General features: G+C 34.0%; 1 pseudogene; it reads left to right on the top strand.

Moving 5' to 3' along the window:
• Positions 1-2,119: 2,119 nt before the first annotated feature.
• LOC100853232 (F-box/kelch-repeat protein At1g55270-like) lies at positions 2,120-3,813 on the top strand (annotated as a pseudogene).
• Positions 3,814-8,453: the final 4,640 nt, after the last annotated feature.

Raw genomic sequence — 8,453 nt, 5'->3', positions numbered from 1 at the left:
TCTTGACTACTTTTCCAGTCCGTTTCTCCACCATAGTCTTCCACTCCTTGAACTTCCCAAACACTTCATCCTTTGCTTTCAGAAAGTACACCCTCACCTTTCTAGAGAAGTCATCAATAAAAGTAACATAGTACCTGCATCCACTATGAGACTCCACCGGAGAAGGACCCCATAAATAAGAGTGAATATACTCAAGAACTCCATTAGTAGTGTGACTACCCATACTGAACTTCACCCTACGCTGTTTACCAATAACACAAGTTTCACAGAATTTCAGCTTCCCGGTCTCAGCACCACTTATCAACCCTTGCTTACTCAAGATAGAGAGCCCTTTCTCACTCATGTGTCCCAATCTTCGATGCCACAACTTAGTACAATTATCTTTCTTCTCTACAGAATCAATAGCCATGGAGCTTGACACAGCCGCCGTTCCCAACACTGAACTTCCCATCAATGTGTAAATCCCATGCTGTAATCTGCCTTTCATCACCACAAGAGCTCCTTTTGACACCCTAAGAACTCCACCACTCCTAGAGAATGTGTACCCATTTTTATCCAGTGTACCCACAGAGATCAAATTCTTTCGCAGTCCAGGAACATACCAAGCATTCAATGTCCTAACCAATCCATCATACATTTTAATCTGCACAAAACCACTACCTTTGACACCCAGCTCCCCATCATCTCCCAACTTTACACTTCCGTTCCACTCTTTAAAAGTAGTGAACAGATCTCGTGAATAAGCCATGTGATACGAAGCACCAATATCCAAGATCCATGATTCTGCAGAGCTAGATGTACTAACAGTTAAAACATCTCCTCCTTCTCCCTTGTCAGAACTATCCTGTTTTTCAGAATCTTTCTGAGCTACTACAACCTACGCATTTCCATTCGACCCCTGACCAATTCCCTTCTGCCTTTGTGGACAGTTCTTTCTAAAGTGCCCTTTCTCTTTACAGTGAAAGCATCTCATTGCAGCCTTCGATTTAGAACGCGACTTACTACGTCCTCCACCATTTCGTTCCATGCTCTTGCCCCTACTCACAGTTAACCCAGTCTCCACACTGCCTTCCCCAGAACCAGAAACTAATTTCTGCAATTCTTTAGACTGTAGAGCATCCTTAACATCATTTATCGAGATACTATCCCTACCATACATCATAGTATCTACAAAATTTTCATAAGAGCTAGGCAAAGAACATAACAAAATCATGGCTTGATCCTCTTCCTCAACTTTAACACCAACTCCATTCAAGTCTAAAATAATTCTGTTAAAGTTGTCAAGGTGATCTCTTACCTGCATACCTTCTGACATCTTCAAAGTATGCAATCGCCTTTTCTGATAAAGCCTGTTGGTCAGTGACTTTTTCTGGTACTTGCTTTCAAGCTTCCTCCACAAGCCAACTGTAGTAGTTTCATCAGCTACTTCCCTCAGAACTTCATCTGCTAGACTCAACAGAATCGCACTATGTGCCTTAGACACAACTTCCTCCTTCTCTGCTGCTGTCAATCCTACAGGTAATGTTTCTTCCCCTTCTATTGCTTGTGCACACTTCTGCTGAACCAGAAGCGCCTTCATCTTCAGCTTCCACAAGGTGAAATCATTCGACCCATTGAACTTCTCAACTTCGAATTTCTGTGAAGACATCTTCCTTCTGCAGATCTGAACCCAGGTGTTTGTGGGCTCTGATACCACTTGACAAGCAAGCAAGCAATAGAATCGCGGAATAATGGAAGAAAACAATCACACAAGAACAAACACAAGATTTACGTGGTTCGATCAAAGTGATCTACGTCCACGGGCAGAGAGCGAGCAATTCTATTTCACTATTGAAAGACGGCTCATGCACCTTCCAGTCACTTTTTACGTTTTCCCAAGCCACCTATTTATAGAGTTTACAAGAGTTCTAGTTATCATATACCAACCCTAACCCTAAAACCCATTTAACAATAAGACTCAGCCCATTTAGCCTTAGCCCATGTTTTGCAAGGATAGCTTCAACATATTACAAAGAAAAAATCAATTCAACTCAACACAACCTGTCAGCACTTTTCACTGGGTGTGTTTATAATCTTTTTTACATTGTATGAAGCGGTTGTCTGCACCATCATTGTCGCCATGTCTCTTACTGTCAAACGCTTACTGCACTTTCTCGGCAAACATTGGAAGAAGAAGAATCAGAAGCCTCGGTTCTGGGATTCGCGGAAGGTTAAAGAAGAGTCGATGCTCTTGGGGTCCTTTTCCCTACTGCTGACTGTGTTCCAGAACTTAATCACTGAATTTTGTGTGCCAAAGCGTGTCGTGAACCTCCTGTTGCCTTGTAAGCTTTCGAAAGAAAAGCATGTCACTTCGAGTCTCTCGCAATGGGCACTTGCGAGGCATCTATTCTCCTCCGCACCATGCTCCACTCCGCGGCCTTTACCCAGGTAGCCTCATTTTTTCGGCGTAGTAGGATGTTGCCATGGAAATTACCGCCTCAAACTTCTGCATCCTTATCGCGAGCATGTCTGGCATTGGCGTCCAGAGTGTGGCAGCTTTCATTTTTTTCTCCCCAGGAGAGTTTTGGGTCCACTGATGGGCAGAAATTAGAGAGACAAAGCTTTTCTTTTATTGCTGGATCAGATTTGATTGCTCGAAGCTTATACAGTGCTGATCTGAGCCGCTCTTAAGCTTTACTCAACCTTATTTCTCAATTCCAAGTTTGACCCACGATTTCTTTTGAGCCTCACTCATGAGGACGGACTAAAGAGTTGGGCAATCTCCTAATGCATAAAGAGGATTTCGAGTTCAAGCTCCTCTGGGTAATTCTGCATTATGCCGGTGCAAAATGGGTTCAAGCTTAAAAATAGTAGCAGGGGCAAGAAAATTTGTACCTGGGACAAAACTTTGCATCCAGCCAGGTATCAATCCTCATGCACACAAAAGCAAAGAATCTCAGAGGAAAAAGCCCAGGTTCCAGCCACCTCTTCTACCTGGTCTCCTTGAAGGTCTTGTCATTGATTACCTGGTTCGAGTCCTTCGTATTGAGCATTGAAAACTCCGTCTGATTTGCAAGAGATGGCACCTGTGTTTGTCCGGGGACTTTTTTTATTCTCTTAGTAAAAGTTTTGGAATGACAGAATAGTGGGTTTGTATCTTCGAAATAGATTGTGATGGAAGGATATCATGGCATGCTTCTGATCCCACCTATCCGTTTTGACAGCCACTTCCACTAGTTCCCGTGAAATATTCTGAAGCTCTGGGTTTTGGCTCTACTGTTCTGAATGATTGTCACCTGTATCTATTTGGAGGAGAGGATCCACTGAAGGAATCTTTGAGATGGATCATTTTCTATAGGGCTCGAACAAATAAATGGTTTAAAGGCTAATGCAAAAGAATGCAGATGATTCTCCACTCAGCTGAAATCTATGATCTTATCAGGAATAGGTGGAACTTCATTGAGCACGACCATAATGCCCTTTATTGGGATAATCTATAATGGACAATGGTTCTTAAAAGGATTTGGATCCCATCGTGAGGCCAAGAATGAAGCTTATGTTCTTGAAACCTATACCTGGATCTCAATCATTGACGGAATGGTTGCTGATTGGTGCAACCCTAGCATCTCTTTTAATGGACAAATTTATGCATGGGACTACCAGGATGGGTGCGATCTCAGGGTTTATGACAGAGGCACAGGTTCATGGAACAAATTCATAGATAGCAAGCTCCATCCGGGGAGTTCCTGAACTCTGGAGACTGATGCTCCTGTCCCCCTTGGCGGACAGCTATGCAAAATACGTGACAACATGAGCATTAAGTTTTGTGAATGATTTTGTATATACGGATTCTCTTATGGGAGAGATATCTCACCTCTGCCGGCCCCACATGCTGACGGTACATTCAACAGTTTGGGTTTGAAGCAAGGTCTTCTGAATTTAATGATCCCAATCCAGAGGTTGATCGAGCAAACACAGACACGACTAGTATTTCATCCCTGCGTGGTCATTCTTCACCAATTCCCCCACTCAAGCGTTTTTTTTTTTTTTAAATTTTATTTTATTATTTATTTATTTATTTCTTTTTTTTTTTGGTGGCCACTCTTATGCCACGTGCCATCTCCCATCACATCATTTTTTTTTTATATTTTGAAAATGGTTTTCCTAAATCTCATTTCTTAAATAATTTCTTCAATTTTGATTTTTAATTAATTTCAAATCCCCAAATTTCTCTATCCTTAGTATTTCTCTTAGGATCCAAGAATCCGCTTTTCAATAAAATTGGTTACCATTTTTTCTTGGGCAAACCATTTTTACATTTTCCATGATTTTTATTTTAATGTAAAATAAGAATGAATTTATTTTCGCAATTCCAAGTGATAGAATTTACGATATTAATTCACTCAAAAATAAATTGGGTTTTGGTGGGGACCCAACATCAGTGAATGTTTTCTCTGCGAATAAATTTGATTGAATTGTGATATTAGATGATTTATTACATGGTTTAGTGGTATGTGCGTTATATCTTATATTTATTAATTGTGCGATAACCCCATTTCTTGATAGCGCATTGTGACTCGTGGTCCAGGTATGCATCCACTTCCACTTTGGTCATTTTTTATTGAGTGTTTTGATTCTCACATGTGCATGATCGTCTCGGGTATCCATCGATTTCCTTACCAATTGCCACAATTGTTTCATTTTATTAGTAGAGACCCAACTTTACGGACTTAGAGGAGTGCTACGGTTTTTACTGTACCTTCCCAATAAGTAACTTGACCCCCGACCTCGATCCAGTTTTTCACAGACCACCTTTTCCAAAATAAGGAGTCACACTTAGGGTTTTCTTTCTTATTTTATTTACCCTTTTAAAAATAAAACAAAAATAAGTGGTGACTACAAGTCATTTTTTTAATAAATAAAATCATTTTCAAATCAAAATCGAGCTCGCCATCGAGTGAAAAATGCATGAACCGAAATACGGGGTCCACACTTATATTTATAATTTATCATTTCATAAAATTTCAAATTTTGTTTGATTGAAATTTTTTAGAACCTTTATTATTTGAAAACACACGTTTTGTTTATCAGTTAAATTTTTGCCTTCAATTTTTTTTTTTTTTTTTTGTTAACTTTTTCTTATTCATTTTTAACTAACATTTATGTAATTTTTATTTTTAAGAGTTATTTGTGGGTCAAATTTAACCTTTGAGGGAAAAATTTTCATGAAGAAATTTATTTTTAATTAATACTTTATCAAAATATAATTAGAATTCTTTGCTTGAGCAAAGAGTTATATACAAAAGAATTTTCCTTTCCCTATCGTTTGTCCTTTCCCCCCTCCTTCACACAAGAAATTTCTTGGAGAAAAAAGCAATAGACAAGTTAGAAAGTTAAATGAAAAATATAAAAACTTTATTTCAACAAGTGTAGTACTCAACTAAGAGGACAAAAATAGAGTGATGTTAGTTATTTTTCCTTTTGTCAATAAATATTTTATTTTATAATTTATTTATTTTTTATGGGCCATCACATGTTCATTTTATTTTTTTTAGTGGTGCATCCACTTTCTCTCCCTTGTATTGGAAATGAATAAATTAAAATAGAATTTGTACAGTCTTTTGTCTTTTTCTTCTACATCTCATTTATATATATATATATATAAGGTTTCATTAGTGTAAATGCATTGAACTACATATGGTTTTTAATTTTGTCAATTAATACCTTTATATGCCTAAAATCTTTTTATCTCAAATTTCTTTTAAAAATTGAATTTTATATATGAAATACACCTAGAAGGGTGCTAACTCATAAAGTTAAATTAATTGTAATTAAGAGCCCATTTAACATTACTGCTAGTGGAACTGTTTTTACTAAAAATATTTTCTTCTAAATCACTTTTGTTAAAAATGCTTTTATGATAATTTGGAAAGTCATTCTAATAGTATTTTTGATAATATATAAAGTACGTATGATAGTGATTTTAGAATTTTTTTTTTTTTTTTAGCATTTTTAATACTTAAAAGGTGAAAATTTTCAGGTATTAAAGATACTAGCAATGCTTTCAAGAATCACTATCAAACATACTCTCATAATATAAGTACAAAAACACTTTTAATAATAATAAATTACTAAAAAGGATTTTTATTACAAAAAAATATTATAATAAATAAAAAACTTTTAGTACAAAAAATATATGAATATTTATATTGTTAAAAAAAAAAATTATGAAAGGGTAGTGAAAGATGAAAAGGAGAGTGAGATGGAAGCGGAGCATAAAAGGAAAAAGGGGGAAACAGGAATAGATAAAAAATTTTGAAGTATTTTTTTTAAAGAAATACCTGTCAAGTGCTTATCTAACAAACACTTCAAGTGTTTTTTTAAACTTTCAAAAGTGTTTTTTGAAATATTTTCAAAACACTTTTTTTTTTACCTTAAAAACGTTTTAAAGTGTTTTTAGAGCTAGAAACACTTTTAAAAAGCACCGTCAAACAGGCTCTAAGTGCATTTACATCAAACCATTGAGAGTTTGAGTGAAATTAATCTTTCTCAAAATCTATTTCATATTCATATAATTTTTTTTTTAAAGGTTGCAACCATTATCTTAACTTATTTATTTTTCATTAATTTAACTACTTGAAAAACCTCTTTTCAAATAATTTTCCTACTTAATTCTTAAAAAATAAGGAAATCTAAACTAATATTTATAAATTTTACTATTGGCATTATTGATTGGTTCATAAAAACACTATTGTTATTTTAAAATATTTTTTTAGAAGAATCTTTTTATTGAATTAATTTTTTTAAATTATCAAAATGAAAATGACTTATATTTATAATCTTTCAATAATTTCATAAAATTTTAAATGTTGTTTTACTAAAAATTTTTAGTACTTCTATTATTTGAAAAAACATTTTTGATATATTGGTCAAATATTTTCATTCAAAATTTTTTTTCTCCTTTAAGTGTTGTTTATGGATCAAATTTAATTTTCAGTCTTTGTTCGTGGAAATCCAACTCCAACACCAACCGATGAGTCACGATAGGATGGTTAATTTTAAAATTTTGAAAAGTAGAAGTAATCTTTGTCCTAAGTTCTTTACTTCAATACCGTAAAATGGTATCCCCAAATCATTCCCTTGTTTGTTTTGGGTCATGTTCCCTTTCTCATTTCTCAAAATGCTCATTTCTCAAAATGTGTCCCATTTGGTGGGTCACATCCATAGATACCAATTAATATAATTAGTGGCTTTAGACATTCTTTCTCATTGAATGAAAGTATTATGATTCATGACAATTATTTGCTTAATTAAAGAATATTACTTGCGACATGGAAGATGTCTTTTGTGAAACAGTAATCTCCAATAATAGTAAAAAATCTCAAGCAACGTGTAAAGTGGATAAAATTAGTACTTTAGTACTTCTGTAATCACCGATTGACATCATGAAAATATAATCTCCATGTGAGTCGATTAACTCTTCTAATTTTAGAACATATTTAAAAGTTGAGCATTAGAAACTTTTCCCTTATCCATATGAAATAACATAAATTTATCATCAAACCATTGTATAAAGAGAATTCTTTGCTTATAACAAAAGGATGCATAATCATCAATCCTCCGTAAAAGTGTAAAAGTCTAACGAGGATTCGTTACTTAAAAGAGATATATATAAAAGAATAAAGAGCTTTTCTTTGTTTGAACTTAATTTTGTTTTTCTTATTTTGATCTTTTCCCATCCTTCAAACACAAATATTCTTTCTTTGTAGAGAAAAAACACATAACATAGAAATCGAGATTTGAAACCATAAACCCCCACATTTTTACCAAAGACATCTAACATAAATAAAATAAAATATAAAATAGTTATAAAAAAAATAATAGTTCCAATTAAAATATAAATTTTACTTAAACCCACTTAAAATCTCAGTGCTAAATTAATAAATAAATATTTAAAACTTTATTTAAATGACAATCTTTATAGTTTTATTCATATCCTGTCTTTCTTTTAGTATTGAGCTAGTATCCATTTTTCCATTTGGAACCTAGGGTGAGCTAAGTTTCTTTAAAATTGATTTTTAGTTGTATTTCTAATTTTTTTTCTTTTTTACTGTTCTTTATTCTTATTCCTTCCCTTCAAACACATTAAATTTCTTCCCTTAAAAAAGGATGGCATGTAATAAATAATATATATGTCAGGCCGACAGAGGCAGTATTTAATATGTCAAAAAATTCTATGGCCTACTCCATGCATGTTTATTAGTGCAGCGCCCAAAAGCAAATGCAGTGTGGTACTAATATATTATTAAAATAATGTTCTCTCCCTTATGAGAAAATTAAAATAGAATTTGTATGGTGTCTTCTTCTCTTACATTTGTAGCTGAAAAACTACATTTGTTACTTGATCTTAAAAGCAATTTTTTTATTTTTATAATAAAATAACAATAAAATACATTTGGAAAACAGGTTTTTGA

This window comes from Vitis vinifera, chromosome 3 (assembly GCF_030704535.1).
Source record: "Vitis vinifera cultivar Pinot Noir 40024 chromosome 3, ASM3070453v1".
In the NCBI taxonomy this organism is placed as follows: domain Eukaryota; kingdom Viridiplantae; phylum Streptophyta; class Magnoliopsida; order Vitales; family Vitaceae; genus Vitis; species Vitis vinifera.
This window is presented reverse-complemented; position numbering and strand designations above follow the sequence as displayed.